The sequence below is a fragment of the Enhydra lutris genome, unplaced genomic scaffold (assembly GCF_002288905.1).
Source record: "Enhydra lutris kenyoni isolate GAN:26980312 unplaced genomic scaffold, ASM228890v2 scaffoldscaffold27, whole genome shotgun sequence".
Taxonomy (NCBI): domain Eukaryota; kingdom Metazoa; phylum Chordata; class Mammalia; order Carnivora; family Mustelidae; genus Enhydra; species Enhydra lutris.
The window spans coordinates 5887379-5906301 of record NW_019154111.1 but is presented as its reverse complement, the minus strand read 5'-3'; the positions used below and the strand labels follow the sequence as shown (position 1 = coordinate 5906301).

The following is an 18923-nucleotide window of genomic DNA, read 5'->3' as shown; positions in this document are numbered from 1 at the left end:
AACAAAAGTAGGAGTATAAAATGAAGCCTCATTTATAGCACATAATGGTAGGAACCCTCTGCAAAGACATGACAATTTGGGAAAATCCTAACTCTGATCAGAGTGAATAAATATGATTAGCTGGCAAAGATGCTATTAGGCTATTTGCCAGAGAAACAGATTACTGCTTTATGGAGTCAGCCTGAGAAGGTGACCTGACCCCCAGGAAATGCTGGCACCCCGAAATGGTGACCCTGAGGTCCCCCCCTCCCCCTGTCATGGAGCCTCAGTAGATCCAATGGGACACACAGGAACTTGGAAACTAGATATTGATCAGAAAGCGGGACTGAATGGGTGGCTATTTGCTGAGAAAAGGCAAAAGAGACCAGTTCAAAAAAAATTCTGTTAGCAGAATCCAGATTTCAATACCGCAGGAAAATCACCTTCTACCAAAATTGGAGAAGAAACCCAAGGCTCAGGAAGACAGACAAACAGTAACAACCAAGGAACAAGAAAAATGGTGAAACCTATGTTCTCCAAATACTTAGTATGAGCTGAGATTTTATAGAACTAATCTGAATTAACCCTCACTCTAATACTAACTGGTAGGCATTATTTTCATTTCCTAGATGAGGACCCTGAGGCTTCTAGAGTCTAAGAAATGACACAGTGACTCAAATCCAAGACCGCTGGACACTAAATCCATGTTCCTTCTGTCATGACAAAGAAGATGTCTAGAAGGCGAGGAAAATCACATCTCTAAGTGCACAGACATTATGTACAGTAACACTTCTGAGGTTTACAAACTAAGTCTGCCTCCACGAAACTTGGCCAGACTTCTTTCAGTCACGTCAACTTCCTTTCTTACCTGAGGGCCTTATAATATTTCCGAATGGGTGACTCATTGGGGCCAATTTTTAAAATTCTACTAGATTCTAGTGAGAGGATCTTTGACATTCCACTGCAATTTTAGTTCAAAAAAAGTGAACTTTGCTTTACCTAGCACTTAATAAGAACATGTGTGTTTAAGTCTTCTGGTGCATCCGTGCCCTGGGCTGGTGCCTCCAGACATCACTGACTCAGAGAGGTGAGAACACACACTCATCTACCTCTTAAAGACAAGTTCATGAGCAGTGACCCAGGGCCTGACACAGCACACTCAGCGGACGCATCGCTAAGATAGCAGGGGAAAGTAATCGCTATTTCAAACAAGCCAAATTCTACTTTATTACAAAAACAACGTAGTTAAGCACACAAAGCATTTCATTGTGGCCTGTGTGTGGGCTGTATGTAAACTCTCCACAGATTCCATATTGAATCAAAAAGAAATGATGGTCGTAATTGAGTTAACGTGAAAAGCACAGTGAAAACACTGCCACCATTAAAAAGGAGGAATAAGTTTCAGCTCCAATTTTTTTTTTTTTAAATCAAGCTTTGGAAAAGATCAGTCAAAGGGCGAGTTATTTCAGAAAGTTACATGTTGGTGACAACAGAGTGAAACGAGGAGCTTTGGTGCAATTTCCACTACACCGAATGGCCAGCTCGGAAGGATTTCTTCCCCTACCATAAATAATATTAAAGTGCTCACCTTTCTGTGCATGAATATAATAAAATCACATCCACTCTTCTGCTGCATGTTCATGCGTCTGCAACAGGTACACTTACCATTACCCTCCCCCTCCACACCCAAGAGAAACATAAAATTGAACTCAACCTTCCCCTCATCCAGGGGTGTTTTTCTTTCCAGCGGTCCCACATGTCGGAGTTGCTGGTAGTAACCAAGGACTCACGGGTCACCTTTACCAAATGGCATCTCCTCCAAAAAACAAAACAAAAAACAAAACAAAAACAAAAAACCACCTGATTTGTGAGGAAAACTGGCCTCCCAGGTAGGACAGCAGCTCCACCTGCCTCCCTCCCTCCCTTCTCTTCTGTCCCGGACCCCCTGGTGCTCAGATCCTTTAGGATAAGGAAGTGGGATGGGCTTACTAAGAAAAGGAGAAGGCCCGCAGGAGTCAAGATTTCTGTGACATCATGGAGCAGGATAAGTGGCTGCTAACCATTTCTGAAAAGACATCAAAACTCCATCAGACTTAAGCAATGCTCAAGTCTTTCCATCCAGCAATGTTTCCAAGCAGGTCTCTGCACACAGCTTTGCTTCTTTTTTTTTGCCTTTTTTTTTTTTTTTAAACACACTAAGCTGACTCAGACACACAGGCAGAAGTTCTCTGACTCACTTCTCTCTTCATTTCTTTCTTCCTTTCTTCTTTTTTTTAACCCCATGATTTCTGAAAATGTATGCTTCACTGGGGATTAGTTCTTCCTACATAAGGGAGGAAAACCAGTTGAAAATCCCACAGAGAGAGGCTTGTGATCTTTAACGCTCAGGAAAAAAATGCAAATGCAAAGTATCCTTGGAAAGACAATGGGGAACATCAATAACACTCAAGAACTGTTCCCCAAGTTCGATAAACAGATTCTCAGTCCAGGCAAGTGAATCCTGATACTTGTCTGGACCTGCAGTCTTTCCTCTTCTCCCTGAGTTTCTGCCATTCCTACTCTTGCTTACCTTGCTGTGCCCCTGATTTGGGGTCTGTGGATGCATAAGTGCTTGGGTACACACACACACACACACACAGAATTTAATACAAAGTTGATATATAAGAGTATATATACCAGTTGTTAATTATTTAAATACTTCCATATTAATTTGGAAACAGATCCTATGCTTACTGAGTTTACAAATCACTCAAGGACTCTGCCCAGTGGTGGCCACAGAAACAGGTAATAGAGCCAGGGCCCAGAGACCGGCAGTGATGAGACAGTGAGCAAGCAGCCTCTAGTAAGTCACTGGACTCAGGGCTAGGACATCAGGCTCCCACATCCACACATTCAGGTGCAGGTCCAGCCACCTTCTGGATACAAAACCCTGGGCTCCATAACCTGATGCTTATCAACGTAAGGAGTAAAATATGCAACAGATTCACGTATTTCCCTATTTCTTTTTTTTTTTTTAAGATTTTATTTATTTATTTGACAGACAGAGATCATAAGTAGGCAGAAAGGCAGGCGGTGGTGGGGGGGAGCAGACTCCCCACTGAGCAGAGAGCCCAATGCAGGGCTCGATTCCAGGACCCTGAGATCATGATCTGAGCCGAAGGCAGAGGCTTAACCCACTGAGCCACCCAGGCGCCCCACGTATTTCCCTATTTCAAATCATGGTTCATATAGCACTCTCACTCAGCTGCAGACAGCTGCCCCCTGCCAACTAGAAATCAAGAAATGCTTTGGGAATTAACATAATGATTTGATAAATGATTTGCCCTCTAACTTACAACTCTTGGCAGTCATATATCGTTAGTTTACTCAGAGAATAGAAGAGGATGTATTTTTAAGTGCTGAATTAAATATATTTATTTATATTCCCATACCAATGGGCAAATATTTTCATCATTATCTTGCTATCTATCAGTGCATGTATGCATTCGTAGATGCTTAGGAAAAAATATGGACAGACACACAACACAACAATGCAGTTACCCCTGGGGGTGGGAAAAGGGGCCTATTTGGGGCAAGTGTATTTAAAGGAGAAACTTTCTATTTTTACTCTCTATTGTCTATTCTATATGAATAATACATTTGTTGTTTTTGTAACTATAAGTTTTTTTAAAAAGAGAGTACATCTCTATACACGCTTACAAACACAGAATCAACCATTTATGATCAGCGCAGGTGAACCTAATGGATGAAGTGGTGTGTCACTGCTGTAAAGTGTGATCAAAGGAAGGTCCAGGTATACTGTGGGGAGGATTGAGGGAAAAGCAGAACAAACACAGAAAGGTAAATTTCACAGATTATTGTAAGGGCAAAAGAAGGGGAAAAAATGCAAGAGAAAAGGGGGAATGATGAGATCATCATTAATTACAAGGAAAGCCCTTTGAAACACTAGGAGAACTTTCTAACTTAGTTGATGCACAACATGGTGGTATGGAAGACTGTGGCATCGTAAGAAAAAAATTCAAGTGGAAAAGTCACTGCCCACCAAAAATGACTTACATGAAAGCAGTGTTTTAAATTGGGATTCTACCAAGAAAGAATCCATTTAAAAGTAAGTAATGCCTACATGATTATATAAAAGAAAGACGGAAGGAAAGGAAATAAAAGGAAAGGAGAGGAGAGGGGAGGGAAGGGGAGAGGAGGGGAAGAGAGAAGACAAAGAATGAGAGAGAAAGAGAGAGAGAGAAAGGAAGGAAGTGTGGGTGGGTGGGTGGAAAAAGAGGAAAGAAAGGAAAAGGAAAAGAGAAGAAAAAAGACAAGACAAGAAAAGAAAAGAAAAAAGAAAAGAATAAAGGTGGATGAATACAAGTAGATGTGCAAAAATTTTTGGCTCCCTGTGTCTCACAAGAGTGTCAGCTATGGTCAAGCTTCTGTCAGTGCTCCCCTGTGTCGTGGGCCGACCATGAAGATGAAAGCTTCAAGAGGCTGCTTTATTTCTGAAGTCACTATCAGCCTTTTTCTTTGTGTCCACAGCACTTTAAATCATATCTCAACAGGTGAAATGTTTTGAATCGTTGGCTCTTTATTTTGTCATTGCTTTCTACTCATAGATATCCTTTATTCTTTTTAAATATATATATTTATAAATACAAAGTTATAAAGTATAGGATATAATAACATACATAATATAAAATATATTAATATATAATATATAAGCCACAGTATTATAGAGTATTATTATTTATATTTATTGTTTTTATAATTAAAGCTAAAACAAAGAGTATAAACCCACATACACACTTCTAAACATGCAATCAACTGTATATATTTTTATAAATATTTTTGCTCTGGAGATATATAGATAGATAGATAGATAGATAATTGAGGTATTTCTGCAGTTCTAAACTTTATCTTGTTAATTTCATATTGGCATTTAAACATCAGACCTATGAGTAAGAGGACTGGGAGAAAATATATATTTTGGGATGGCCAAATACCTACAATTTACAATGCAACCATAATTGAACTACATAACCCATCCATCCTCCTGTCTTTCCTTCACATGAATGCAAGGTAATGGGTAATCAAACGTAAGACCCTATTCTCCAGGACCTCACAGCCTTGATATTTGAGATGACAAATAAGGGGTTGAACAATTACATACAAATTGACAAGCTTTGTGATACTAAAATGTAACAAGAACAATGGGAATATAAGAAAGCATAAGCATCCCAGTTTGGGGACGTTTTTCTTAAAGGTTGATACTTTGAGCTGAGTTTTAAAGGACCTTAGTAGTTAGCCAGGCTACGAAGAAGGTAGTGGCATTCGAGGCCAGGACCATAATGCGTGCAAAGGGGAGATTTTTAAGGGAAGGGTGTGTCTAGGGAATGTCAAATGGTTCAAGAAAGAAAGCACATGGGATAAATACACTGAATCTAGAAAAAGAAGATGGGAAAACAATGAGAAACAATGAAAGCAATGTGGAGCCATTGATGGGCAGTAATTTAGGGATTGGTTTGCTCGTGTTTGCTCTTTTTAAAAGATTTTATTTTTATTTTTAAGTAATGTCTACACTCAACACAGAGTTCGAACTCACAACCCCAAGATCAAGCATCATATGCTGACTAAACCAGACAGGCAGCCCTCATGTTTGCGTTTTTGAAAGCTCACTCCAGGGACACCAGGCAAGTAGACGAGTGGGGGCGAGAGGGGAGGCCAGAGGATGTTCCATGGCAGCTGCCGGGCTGTCTTCTACTAACAGCCCAGCACCTTGGGCACATTGGGCGTAACTGTTGCACAGATAACAATGACAAAATCTGGACAATGAAAGAAACTATTACTCAAAAGTACTGAAAAGTGACTAAGGTCAGGCAAAAACTGGAGCAGAGATAACCATTAAAAGGCCATGGATAAAATGTGCAAATTTACAAATTCTTGCCTAAGGGAACTCCCAATCCGCACAAAGTTGGGGCTACAGAAAACCACAACTTCCTTACTTGACTGAGTTGTCAGATGATTTCAGGGAAGGCAGAAAGGTCGGTAGGAAAGTTAGGAGGAAATGTTGGACAGGAGTAGGTCACAAAGGGAGTAAATCCTAAATCTGCAAATCTCCAAATCCCAAGCTAACCAATAAATCATGCATGCAAATTAACCTATTGAGTCAATGCAACACTGATCACAGTCCCAGGGCTTTTTTTGGTTTTGTTTTGCTTTTTCCCAGCAGGGTTTTTCAGATAAAAGTTGACATGCTAATTCTAAAATCTAATTGGAAATGTAAGTGTAAAGAATCTAGAACAGGAAAACAATCTTGAAGAAGGAACAAAAATAGGAAACTTTGAAACCAAAGCAATTCCATAAAGGAGAGTCTTTTCAAGGAATTATGCTGGAACAGCTAAATACCCAGGTGGAAAAAGAATGAGAGTCAACTGCTGTCTCATACTACGTGCGAAAATTAATTCAAGATGGATCACAAATTTAAACCTGAAAGCTTATACATAAAACTTATAGAAGAAAACAAAGAATATCTTCATGACCTGAAGATAGGATAGAGTTTTCTCAGACAAGATATAAAAAGTGATACCATAAAAGAAAAATTAAAAGTATCTGCTTATTAAAAATAACATTAGGAAAAGGAACAGGTATGTATCAGATAGGGAGAACATATTCACCAAATATATATCTGATAAGGAATTTATACCCAGAATTCTTTTTTAAATCCTAAAACTCACTAATAAATTTTTTTAAACAATTAAAAATAGGCAAGGAATGCTTGGACAAACCCTTCACAAAAGTAATTACATGAATGTCCAATAAGAAATAATGCTTTACATTATTAGTCACCAGGGAAATGCAAAATAAAACCACAATGAGATACTATTATGCACTCACCAAAATGGCCAGACTTAAAGACGGACAGCAAATAATCAGTGAAGATATGGAACAACTAGAGCTCTTGTACCTTGCTGGTAGAAGTGAAATGGTACTTTTGGAAAAAAAAACTAGCAGTTTTTTATAAAATCAACATTATTCCTACCCTTTGATCCTCAAATTCCACTGTTAGGTATATATCCGAAAGAAATGAAAACATTGCCTTGCAAAAAGACTTCAGGACTCTTCAGGGACACAATATGCAAAATTTTCAAACGTCCATCAACAGAAGGTACACACAAATTGTAATTTATTCATGTAATGGAATAATCTTCAGCAACAATAAGGTGTGAACTACTAATACAGGCAGTGATATAGACAAATCTCACATATACTACGCTGAGTGAAAGATGTTGAACACGAAAGAATATATACTGTATTGCAGATATGTGAAATTCTAGAACACACACAACTAAACTAAGGTTTTGTTTTTTTTTTTTAAGATTTTATTAATTTATTTGACAGGCAGAGATCACAGAGAAGCAGGCAGAGAGAGAGGAGGAAGCAGGCTCCCTGCTGAACAGAGAGCCCGATGCGGAGCTCGATCCCAGGACCCTGGGATCATGACCCGAGCTGAAGGCAGAGGCTTTAACCCACTGAGCCACCCAGGCGCCCCTAAACTAAGGTTTTTAAGAAAATCGAATGGTTTCCTCTGAAGGGCAAAGCTGGACTGGAAAGGGACTGGGAAGGGAAGAAGGAACCATCTAGGAAGATGTCTCTTCATCATGGTGTGGGTTTTATGCTATGAAGGATGGGTTATGGATTCATGAATCCAAACTGTACATCCAACATTTATTCCCTTCAGTGTTTATAAATTTCACTTTAAAAAACGAGACCTGCAAAATCATCACCATTATCAACATCATCATCATCGAGTAGGAAGTAGAAAGTGGGTTGAAGTATTATGTTGATAACTGTCAAAACCAGGTGATGGCTATATGACATTTCATTATATTATTCTGTATGCTCTGTACATATTTGAAATGTTCTAATACAAATTCTTTTAAAAATTTAACTGCAGCAATTCAAGTGACAGCTGATGAAGGCCTGAATGAAGAAAGTAGCATTGAAGTGAAACAAGATGAATTGAGTGTGCTACCCAGGTGACTGGGGACTGAAACTGAACCTACATGAGAGGTAAAAGAAAAGGGGAAATTCAGATTCCAAGTCGCCCAAAATAGAAAGGTATTTTCGTATTGCTAGTTTCCATAATGGTCCTCTGTTTAAAAACATCATTTTGAAAAGTGTCCGTAGATAACACTAGATTGCTAAAGGGGACACCCATGGCGCATAAGGGCTTAAGAACTTCCAGATGGGGGAGCCTGGGTGGCTCAGTGGGTTAAAGTCTCTGCCCTGAGCTCAGGTCATGATCTCAGAGTCCTGGTATCAAGCCCCGCATTGGGCTCTCTGCTCAGCGGGAACTTGCTTCCTCCTCTCTCTCTCTGCCTCTCTGCCTACTTGTGATCTCTGTCAAATAAATAAATAAAATCTTTAAAACAAAAAAACTTACAGATAACTCCTCGGTTTCTGATTTGAGCAACTAAGTGGAATTTCTAGGTGCCATTTATTAAGACTAGAGAGAAATTACACGAAAATGAATGGATGAACAGTGGGGTTCATAGTAATGTTGTAAGTTAAGTCTGTAACTTTTGATCAGAGAAGTTTTAATCAGAGAAGCCCAGTAAGCTGTCCGATACATGGTCTGCATCTGAGGAAGAGGTCTGAGCAGCAATTAGATTGGGAATCATTAGTAGGGAGGAGACGAGTCTTGTAAACTGAGCTTGTGTGAGATGCACAGCTTCTCATGGAAGGATGCACCGTCTGCGTGGAAGGTACACACAGAATCCTCACAAAGACTACCTGGTTCCACCCTTGTCATCCACCACATCCACCCTGGAAGCAACCAGTCCTACTTCCATATAAGCAAAATCTCTACAACCAGATGGGGGAAGTTTAAAAGAAACAAGGAGAGAATAGTTATATTTATGCAACAAGCTGATCCAATGAATGTTCTCTCTGAGACATCAAGAAACAGCAGATAGTACATTTTCAAAGAGGATGCTTGAGCTGTCTCCCATGGAGCGAGGTGTGGGCTATGTGCCAGAGACCGCCATCCCAGGACTGGCCTAGACACCATCCAAAACATCGCAGCAACCGTAGCACCTTGGTGCTACCAGGATCCTCGGGGTTGACAAAACTGCAGGCAAGACAGCAATAGCATTGCCCTTGTCTCAGGGGACTGCAAATATGAGGTCCTTAACAATGAGGGTGGGAAGGCTATAAAGACTCCACAGAAGTACTCCAAAGAGAAAAAGCCAACTTTACACACCTGCGAGATTCAGAGAGCACTAACGGTAGAAGGCTACATCGTCACTAGCCAGGTAGGGGCTGAACGGTTTACTCCCTCCTCCTCTCTGCCAGCCCAGCGCCAGCTTGAGAGGGGTCTGCAACAGAGGCCAGCAAACAGGAGACAAGGGCGAAAAGGCACCATGGAGAATGAAAGAGGAAGCTGACCACCTTCTTCCCTTGGACTGCAGCAGGCCTGTGCAGGCCTGTGTTGGGGGAGGGCCTTGATTCCAAGATGAGAGTTTTTATTAGTGCCTGGCTCTGGAAGTTTTAGTTCCTGAATTAGTACAGTGATTTGCAATGGAAAGGTTTTTTATTTCCTAAGAGTGGCCAGCAAACCCAGGAAAGGACAGGCCCCAACATGCACGTTTAAGGAATGAATAGAAGGAGAAAACTAGGCTGTTTTATGATTATATCCCATAGGTTGAGTTTAGAAACCCCAAGTGAATCTTGAAGAATCATGAATCTAATGACCCTACTTCTTTTGGTCACATCAATCCATCAATCCTTTGGAATCTTTTTTTTTTCTTCTCCAAGTTATTAATCTTTTACTCAAAGCGAGAAATCATACTAGGCACTGTGAGGATATGATAATAAGCAACTCCTCTTTGGGCTGCTTCCTTCTCACCCACAAGCCTCTGATGATACCCGGGTCTCTGGCGCCCACCCACGTTTCCTTTACTCTTCAACCCGTATTGCCGACTGCTTACTACATGATCCATTTTGATGGGGCTCCTCTTAAGCTCACTATGTCCCAAGAGGAAACTTGTCATCTTTTCAAATCTCCATGTTCAATCCAATCTGCTCTTTCCCTTCATTATCTACCATCCCACCCACCGAAAACAGAAAGATCTTTCTAAATCAGATCACTCAAGTTGCTACTCTGAAGTTTTCAATGGCTCCCAGTCTACAAAATCCAACCTCCTTGACATAACATCTCTTGATGGGTCTGACCCCTACCTCCAGACTATTCCAACACCACTCAACTGTATATTTTTAAACATCCCCTGCACACCACCAAGGGCTCTCTCACCACCATACTCCTAGTCTTGCTGATCCATAGTTGTTTGGAATGTCCTACTCATCCCCACAGCCCTAAATGGAAAATGCCATTTGTCTTTGAATCAGTCCAAATGTTGCCTCCCTTGCAAAATCTTTCTTCTGATCTCCAGGCTGGAGAGTTAAGTGAGTGACTTACTTCTGTGTTAGCATTGATCAAATTTTATTTTAATCACCTCAGTGCATAACAGTTTGCCCTTCCCTGTGCCGCCCAACAAGACAAAACAACGTTCTTTGACCAAAACCCCTCTTTTTGTATGCTAGCACGATGCCTGGTATAGTGTATGTCCTCATAAATATTTATTTAACTGAATTACAGTGAAGTGAATTAGTGATTTCAAGGAATTTGTAATTTAGAAGAAATGAGAACAGAGAGTCTGTCTTACTCATTTCTACCACAGAGTAGGCCTCAGTATAAGAGTGGTGAAGAAATGAATAAAAGATCAGATAGAAAGCAGGGTATCCTTACAAATGGAGCAGATAAAGACTACAGAAATTTAATGGAGACAGACAGGACACCTTTTTTTTTTTTCTGTTCGTTTCTCATTCCAGTACCCTACACTGCAAAGCTTAAAATAAATGAATGCAAATGGGTTGGAAGTGGGAGAGGTTTTCTTAAAAAAAAAAAAGAAATAAAAATAAAAAGACTACCACCCACTAGCCATGCTACCCTCCCACCAGAATGACTATAGTTTTAGCATCCATAATAGGATTGTTGCAGTTTTGAGAATGTTGCCATGGTAACCAACCTCAGCCCTTCCCCTAATATAAGATAAAATTTAGCAAAAGAAATAAATAACATACTCCCATAGAAACATTATCAGACCTTTCCATATAAATAACCTGGGTAATTAAATGTTTCAAAACAGAATATTTTCTGTGAGAGAGCTGTGGAAAAAAAAGAAAAAGAAAAAGAAGAAAGATTCTACAAAGTTTATTTTTAAACAAAGGGGGGAAAAAATCACAAAACATCAGCTGGAATACTTGGCTCCCTACATGGTTTCAAGGAGTCACAGTTTCCAAACTTGCCTGGACAAGAACCACAGAACAGAGAATCACAACTCTATATTTTGTTGTACAAGCAACATTCCTACCAGGAACTTTCAATCCCTATTCTGAGGAGATAACCGACAGAGCTCCCCTTTTTGGATTCCCCCACATAAACAAGGGCACTTGCAAAACATCTGGAGCAGGCCCCTACCGTACCATGGCCTAGATAACATCCACACTCCCTTTTCTTTTCAAGAATTCTCTAGGTGACTTGTTAATCAACAGCAGGGGCCACAGATCTGTTCCATAAAGGGCCAGTAGTAAGTGTTTTAGGTGTTGCAGGTTGTATGACCTCTGACACAACTACTAAACTCAGCTATTGAAGTACAAAAGCAACTACAGAGAGTACACAAGAAGTAAGCACAACCGTGTTCCAATAAAACTTTATTTACAAAAACAGCCAGCCTGATCAGTCCCAAGGGTGAGAGTGTGCTGACTCGTCTCCGTCACACTTACTCCTCATAAACTCACAGTTTCTGTGTTTCATGGGAACCGCTGTCCCCACCATCTTCAGGCGAGCCGGAAAGCCAGGCCCACCCAGGACACCGCGCTCCAAGTAAAGCACCAAAGAGCGTCGTATGGGTGCTCCTAAGACTGACCTGGAAATGGCTGTGAACAGGCTCTGTGTGAGAGCTTCTTACTGTGTGAACTTCCTCCTAGAAAAATGTTAAAAGCCAACTAGAAAGCCATCTGCCAGGGAAGGGTAGGTACAATATTCCCTACAACCAACTGGGTGCTGTTCTACTTTAAAAGGAGAAGAAGCCCCACCGGCTGGCCTGGGGCCCAGGGATGCATCTCTACTAAACAACAGCAAATGATTATCAGCCTGGAGCCTGGAGCAACTTCAACCAATTTGCAAATCTGGATGATTCTCTGAAGTTCCTTTAAGTTCTAGAAAGAGACTTGGACCCAGCTGGCGAAACAGAAAGTACCAGACTCAGGAGACGGAGGGTTATGGATTTCGGCTTTTCCTTCAAGTAGTTGTGTTACAGGCCAAGTCCCTGAAGGACTGTCTTATCATCTGTAGAATGGGCATAACAGTGCCTGTTGCTGGCCTTGCTGAGGATGAAACTAGGAAACGTAGGGAGAGCATGTGCTACAGAGTCAAGGATTCAACTGTGTTACCTGTATTCCCTTCCAGAGAGCAGATGAACTTCCAGCTTTTGGCTTAATTTTATTTGTTCTTCTAGAGGGAATGCACTTGGGTCAATGTTGCTATAGTCCAAAGAAGAACTTTTTTTTTCTCCTGGCAAACTGCAGCTGAAGGAGCTAGAAGCAATACTTAAACAACTCATTAACACAGAAGTCAGTCCAAGGGAGGAGCAGCATGTGACAAGCATCTCATCTCTGAACTCATAAGTCCCCCCCCCCCCCCCCCCCCCCCGCTCCCTATCCCTCTCTGTAGCTACAGGCATCTCTCTGCTTCTGAGTGCATATTGTCCTCTGTTCTTTTCCTTCTTCTAATCCATTCTATTCCCCTCCCCCCAACCGTTTCCTGCCTCACCTCTCCCAATTGGGCATGATAGGAAGTACATGCATTTAGTGGTTTCATAGTCCCTTTCAGCTAAGCTAAATTAGGTTGCTCTTTCTAAAGGGTGCCTGATTAATCTTTTCAGTGAGTCAGTTGCCCTGATATAGATTCTCTACCCATGGTCAAAAACCTTTGTAGCAAATCTCTTCCAAAAGGCTCATGATGTTAAAGCATTAAAGAAAAGACTGTTTTAATGGCAAAAGGCAAGCCAACTTTAAATAGAAGGATTCAGGGGAAACTGAGTCCCTTAAAATTTATAAGACCCTATAAGATTCCTTGGTTATGAAAACCAGCCATTACCCCATGTGGAAACTTCTCTTTTCTATCATGAGATTCTCTGGTGATACTTCAGAAGCTTTCTGAAAAGAACCTTCCTGAAAAGAACCATCAGCTTCTTGGAAAGAGATGCTAGATAACCCTCTGTTTTAGTCTCCAAGTTGCCATCATGTGGTGACAGGGGTGGGAAAAGTTTCTGACTTTTGCTCAGGAGAATATATTATCTTCACGGTGGGTGAAAAATAGAAGCGAAAATGAACCACTCAATCCTTTCCCCCTTGCTTCAATTATTCTGTCAAATAATCAAGAAACCTCTAGAGATTCAGGCTCACGCACGAATGTGCAGTTCCATGTATTTCAGCCACATGAAATAGAGGACTTCAGCCACAACTCATTAATTTGGTTGTACCAAACACTTGAGCGGTCATTCAGAGAGGACGGACTATTTAAAAGGGCTGGATTACATATGGCAGAGAATAACGGGTATCTTTCTCAGTGATAGCAGTGCTTTGAGGTGTGAGCCACAGGTTGAGAAGACATTAGTTTACCAATTAACACATATATTTACTGAGCATCTAATATAAAACACTAACAGACCAGGAGAGCTGGCTTCCAGGAATTACCACTATAGAGATAGGAACCATTGGTATGGGAGTAGATAAACAGAGAAAGAGAAAGAGAGATAAAGTTGGTTTGGAGAGCTAATGATGAGAGATAAATAATCACTTTCCTCCAACCCTCTACTGGGGTATAATAGTTATCATAGACATCAACCGTAAAATGTGATTTTACTTAGAATCAATATTTTTGGTTTCTACACTGACAAATATTTTCATTCCCATTCATCAAACATTTACTATATGTCTATTACAAAAAAAGCACTGAGTTGGGTGCTGATTTGGAGGAACAGAAGTGTTACTTGACAGCACCAGGAGATCCCTTCTTCCAGGAAACAATAGCTAATCACTACAATTTACACTTATTGCTTACTCTGTGCCAGGCATTTACCTAGGCAACCTAGAAGAATTAATTCATTTACTTCTTACCACTGGCTTATGAGAGTGGTAAAGAATAGTTGTCACTACTACTGTTGCACCAGGTGGTTTCACTCTGTTCTCCTTTCTTCTTTCTCTTTAATATCAGACCCAAGTTGCTTGATAAGATTTCTCTCCTTTATAAAACCAGGAACTTCCAATAGCAGCTACCCTCCATCCCGTAAACCTTGGTCCACAGCCACCTGCCTTCATCCCTAGATTATAAAAACACCTACTGGCTGGTCTATCTGACTCCATTCTCTTCCCATTCCAATCCATCTAGGATTATTTTAATCATTGTCAAACCCCATTTTTCACATTTCATTCCCCTGCCTAAGATCCTACAACATACAAAAAATTGAAATGTGCCACTACTATCATTTTTCTCCGTTTTTTTTTTTTTTCTCCTTAATGTGTGATTCTCGTAACACATTCTCACTCAAATGTAGCCATATCTAAAATATCCAGGAAGATTTTAGAGGGCTTTATTTTCTGGAGTTTGAGCATAGTTTTTAAATTTTTTAATCATTTTTCTAATAACAGCCCCAAATAAGCCTCCTTCCACTTCCACATGCCTTATTGAAAATTATCCAACAAATTTAAATACAAACTCCTCCCAACTTTCAAGGTCCCCATCATCTGCCCATATCCTAAGCAATCTGTATCAACTCCCATAATTCTTATATAAATCTTCATCTCCAGTGAAGCTAATCTTCCCACTGTTTAGTTCACAAAGAATTTATACAGTGCCTACTCAATGCCAGTCACTGAGGACATATGTATGAACAAGACAAAATTTATGCCCTCAAAAATTTTACAATTTGAAGATCTACTACATAAGATAGAGAATCCCTACCTCTATAGGCTGGCCCATATTCTGTCACCTACCTACATGTATTCACCTCCTTCCCTTCCTTTCCTCAAAATTCAACTCAAATAATGCCTTTCTGGACCACTTCAGCTCACACCCTGGCTCCCTCTCTGAGATTCTTGAAGCTCAACTCTTTATCTTCACTATAAAAAAAATGCAAGAAGGACAGACGTGCAAAGACCAGTATTCTCTGAAGTTTTAGGAAAACAGATGACTACATCTGAGATTTAAGCTGATAAAAATCAACATGAAAGAGACGAGGCTGGCCAGTTACAGTAATCTTCCCAGGACAACCACATAAAGATGGAAATATGCTATAGGTATATACTTCTCAAACTTTACTGTGTGCATAAATCACCTCGGTAAGAAGCAGATTCTGATTCAGCAAGACTGGAGTAGGATCTGAGATTCTACATTTCCAGCACACTCTCAGGTGGTGCTGACACTGTGGTTCTTAAGCTACATATCACATAGCAAGTCAGCTGCAGGTACTTCTCAAGGGTCCCAACCAACAGCTCATGATCAGCCAGTCAATTCCAAAGCCTCACTGTCACAATTCTGTTCTGCAGCTTTATTAGGGTTCCCAGCTGAGACTTCCACTCAAACTTTATTATCAGCTGGCAAGGGCCCCTCCACCTCTTTTGTGATCTCAAGACTTAAGGGAAATATCTCATCATGGTGGCTCTTGTACACAAAGAGATGAGGCACAACATTCCCCTAGAGACATAAATATCAGTCTCCCCAGAGTGGAAACTGTTTAGTCATCCAGCTATATACTTCTAGCACACCCATTTCCATTTTTCTGGTTCTGTACTCACCAAACAACTTTCTGGTCTGAAATCTGTGTCTCAAAAGCAGCCCTGATATCAAGGGCACTCAAGAAGAAGAAACACATCTAGAGTGGTACTCCATCAGACCCATGAAAGCAGTGGCAAAATAGTCAAAATAACATTTTCAGAATTCTGTATGTTCACCAAGTGATGGAAAGAAAAATGGCTGTTTCTCTAGAGGAACAGTGAGCTACATGGCATTTCGTTTTGCTCTTTTCCCATCTCTGTCTCCCTCTCCCTAGCACTGCAGTAGCCTTGAAAACCAGCAACTGTAGAAACATGGCAGCTGTGAAAAACAGTGGTCTGCCAGTTATTTGAGAGAGTAAAAGAGGTCTGGAGCTCCCCAAAAAACCCCAACCTCAGAGAATTATCACTATTATCTGGAAACTCCCATCCACAGGATTTATCTTTAGTTGACCTAAGTCAGATATTATTAAGTGAGGAAGTCCCTATCTTCAGAGTGTGTTTCCAAAAGAATCAGGAACTATTTAGCATCATGGCTGCTTGAGGTGGTGAAACCAATTGGGGCAAACAGGAAGCCAACCAAAGAAACTTGAAATAAATATCTGGGAAATGAGATGTCCGCAGAGAGCTTTGGAAAGTTTTGAGACATCCCTGGGAATCTAGAAAGCCATATATATGTGCAGGGATGTGCATATTCTCGGGAAAGACCTAAGAAAGCCCTCATCTCTCACCTATGGCTGGCCATGCAGGAGATGAAGGCTATGGCAGAGTTGTCAACTGCCAGAACATTGAAGGCATACCCCAATTTACACACATATATCTATCTGTAGCAAAAGGGTAGGGGATTTATTAGTTAGGAATTTAAAGAAATCTACGCCAACTCATTAGCTGACCACCATGCTAATCAGATGCTGCATACAACAACAAATATAGACTTTAAAAATTAATTAAATCACTAATCAAATAAACAGCTCTGATAACAACTGTTATAGTATACTGTTTACAAGCAGCAAAACAAACCAGGTGTGGGGGCATGGAGACAATCTGATTTCCAGACAGGTCTCATGAAATTATTTTAAAAACCCAGTTTCCAGCAAACAAACAAACAAAAAAATGGCACACATAATGACATAGGAAAGTATGGCTCATAAACAGGAAAAAAGAATCAAGAGAAACTATTCCTGGAAAGCTCAGATGTTGGAGTTACTATAAGTATTTTCCAAGAACTAAAGGAAATCTTACCTAAAGAATTAAAGGAAAACATGAAAATGATATCTCACCAAATAGACAATATTAACAAAGAGATAGACACTATGAAAGAGTCAAATAGAAATTTTAGAGTTCAAAAATACGATCATATCAATGAAAAGTTCTTTGGAAGGGACCAACAGCCCTACTGAATGGGGAGAAGAAAGAACTAACAAACTTAAAGACAGGTCAGTTGAGATTATCCAATTTGAGGAACAGAAAGAGAAATAATGAAGAAAAACAAACCAAGCTTCAGAGACTGGGACATGAACATTATACCAGCATATGCAAAGTGGGAGTCCCAAAAGGAAATAAGGGAGAAGGGCAGAAAGGATAGTTGAAGAAATAATGACTGGTAATGTCCCAAATTGTGGGAATATTAACCTACACAGTCAAGAAGTTCAGCAAACTCCAAGTAGGATAAACTCAGAGACCCACATCTAGATAATCATAAACTGCCAAAAACAAAAAACAAATAGAATCTTGAAAACAGCAAGAGAAAAATGGCCCATCACATGCAAGCAATCTTGAATAACATGAACAGTTGACTTCACGTTGGAAAATGCAGAAACCAAAAGCCAATAGGATGACATGTTATTAAAAGAGCTGAAAGAAAACGATTGCCAGACAAGAATACCAGATTTGTGGGTGCCTGGGTGGCTTAGTCAGTTTGGGCTCAGATATGATCTCAGGGTCCTGGGATCGAGCCCCAAGTCAGGCTCCCTGCTCAGCTGGGAGCCTGTTTCTCCCTCTCCCTTTCATTTTGCCCTTCCCCACTGTTTGCTCATGCTCTCTCTCTCTCTCTCTCTTTCTCTCTCTCTTAAATAAATAAATAAAATCTTAAAAAAAAAACCCAAATTCAGCAAAACCATCCTTCAATTTGAAGGAGAAATAAAGACATTCCCAGATAACTGAACACTGAGAGAACCCATCACAAGAAGAACTACTCTACAAGAAATACTACAGAAAGTCCTTCTGGCAGAAATAGCAGGACATTGTACAGTAATATGAGAATACATGAAGGAATGAAGATCACCAGTAAAAGTAACCACATAGGTAAATATAAAAGATAATACTAATGTATTTCATTAATAAGTTTTTTATGAGATTTAAATGGGAACTGCATAAACCAATAATTTCAAGACAGTGTAAGTATGGCTATAATGTAGAAGGAGGTGATTTGTATGATGATAACAGCACAAAGAAGAAAGGAGGGAACAAAGCTGCATACGAGCAAAGTTTTTTTAATACTCTTGAAATTTAGTTGGTTTTAATCTGAACTAGATTTTTTAAGAAAATATTTTAAATGTAATTCCCAGAGCACCTACTAAGAAAATAATTCAAAAATGCTTCATTAAGGGAGGTAATTAAACTAAAACACCAAGAAATGTATATTTAACAAAAAAAAGGCAGTAATGAAGAAATATAAGAACAAAAACATATAAAGAAGTGTCTCAAATCAATAATTTATCCTCCCCCCTTAAGAAACTAAAGGAAATAAATAAATATATAAATATGCATACATATATATACACACACACATATGCCTATGTATATATATGCATATATATATATATATATATATATATATATATATAGTTTATTTGTTTAAGAAACTGGGAGAAAAATAAACCTAAACCCAAAGCAAGCAGAAGGAAAGAAACAATAAAGTTTAAAGCAGAAATAAATGCAATAGGGACTAGTCAAATAACAGAAAAAACCTACAAAACAAAATGTTGGTTTTTTTAATAGATTAATAAAACTGAAAATCCCCCAGCTTGGCTGATCAGGAGAAAAGAAAGAAATCGCAA

The 18923-nt window shown here is 39.8% G+C and overlaps 1 protein-coding gene across 1 annotated transcript in view; it reads right to left on the bottom strand.

Annotated features, from left to right (window-relative positions):
* LOC111151963 (diacylglycerol kinase iota) overlaps positions 1-18923 on the bottom strand; it is a 432202-nt gene that overhangs the window by 365426 nt on the left and 47853 nt on the right. The window lies entirely within an intron of this gene.